The 1,711-nt window shown below is 37.6% G+C and overlaps 1 long non-coding RNA gene across 1 annotated transcript in view; it reads left to right on the forward strand.

The window, feature by feature from the left end:
• The window catches only part of LOC104780120, a 2,248-nt gene extending 1,194 nt beyond the window's left edge, over window positions 1-1,054 (forward strand). The window contains exons 4-5 of the long non-coding RNA XR_766651.2: window positions 336-468; window positions 601-1,054. This is a non-coding gene — a long non-coding RNA (uncharacterized LOC104780120). The remainder of the gene's footprint in view (window positions 1-335; window positions 469-600) is intronic.

Genomic DNA, 1,711 nt, shown 5'->3' on the forward strand with positions numbered 1-1,711 from the left:
AAAAAATTTTTTTTTTTTTTTTTTTTTTTTTTTTTTTTTTTTTGTCGTCATACAAATTTCAAGTTTCAAAAATGTCTTCAAAGTGGCGAGCTTTGCAACATCGTCACCGTTACACTTATAAGGGTGTGTTTCCAAGCTCGTTCGCACCTTCTTTGAGCCAATCTAAGCTTACCTCAGTGTTGTTGTCCCCAGTTTTACTCCGACATTCAAGAGTTGTTTCGTCGTTTACGGGAAGCTATTAGGTTTTACTTAAGAGTTTCTGTTTATGTAGACTTCTTTGCCTTTACATTATTGGTAGCTGAAACTTGTAACTTTCATTCTTCGTTCGTGTTTAGGGAGCTTTGGGATGGAGTATGGTGGTTGTAAGATTGTGGGCAACGATTCTGTCTGTCTAGACTGGCTTTATCAGTGATGGTTTTGCCAAAAGTGGAACACTTGGGTTATGTAATTGAAGATTGCGCAGTTTTGGTGGGTTATGATGTTCTTTTCGGCTTGAATGGTTATTTGTCTTAGAGACTGAAGCTTGTGTTAGGCCCCTTACTGTTATGGAACAATGCCAAGAGGTTTTTTCTGTACTCATATTACTTTTTTTTTAAGCAGTTTCCGGCTAAATTTAAGGGTTTAATTGAGGATGATGCGAGTTCAATAGAGATGTCAAGGAAACATCTTAAAACCGGTGGTGTTTTCTTCGGACCGTTATGTGGATATTTGCTGCTTTACAGGCGTGTCTCGAAGTAGAAGAGCTATGGTGTGAGTTTATGTGCTACTTTACATGTCTGTTCTGAAGATGAAGAGCTTGGATTGTTCATAGCGCAAGGTATGCTTTGCTGGAGTAGTAGTGTCATTAGATGTACTGATATTGTTGGTAAAATCTGTTTCCCTGGATCATTTGTTCTGAGATTTGAAGTATTTTATCGTTGAGTAGACTCTATGGCATTCTTACTGCAATTTCTAGGGGTGTTTTTGTTTCCTCTTTTGCTTAGTTGAGTAACTGTGATTGTGATCACAAAACTATTCTGTATGACGCGATTTTTTCCCGAACTTTATGATTTATCGAAGAGCCCATTGATAGTTATTTTAATCTCTACGCACCAACTGTGATGCTGATTTGCTTGCAACAGATCAAGACGTCTATGTTATCAGATGATTATCATCGAATGGTAGACGTAGAATAATATGGAACAGCATGGAGGACTCTTTGAGACAGCCAAACAAACAAGTTCGTCTCCAGTATCTCACGGGATGGGTCTTCAACACCGGAAATTTACACATCCCCGCCACAGTTAGGTAGTAGTGGTCTAGTGAGACAAGTATACAATCAAATCGATAAAACTTGAATTATAAGAAACACTCTTCTTATTGATTTAGAAACTTCACAAAACTAAATCTCTCTCAAGCTCTTATGGAACAACTCTCCATAGACTTGTATTTATATGTAGAGATAAGACAACACCTTATTCTACTTGTATTAGGAAAACCTTACACAAATCCTTATTTGTGATTATCTCTTTAGACAACATTCTAGAAGAGATATCTTGTTTCCTAAGATACTTTGGAATTATCCAACATTCACCCCCTTAATTCCAACTTGAACTTGGGGAGACTTGATTTCTTGAACTCCGATTAACTCTCGCATTTCCTTGAACTTGATCCTTGCTAACGCTTTAGTAAGGATGTCAGCTTTCTGTTCCTTCCCAGGTACGTGCTCCAC

The sequence above is a fragment of the Camelina sativa genome, chromosome 4 (assembly GCF_000633955.1).
Source record: "Camelina sativa cultivar DH55 chromosome 4, Cs, whole genome shotgun sequence".
In the NCBI taxonomy this organism is placed as follows: domain Eukaryota; kingdom Viridiplantae; phylum Streptophyta; class Magnoliopsida; order Brassicales; family Brassicaceae; genus Camelina; species Camelina sativa.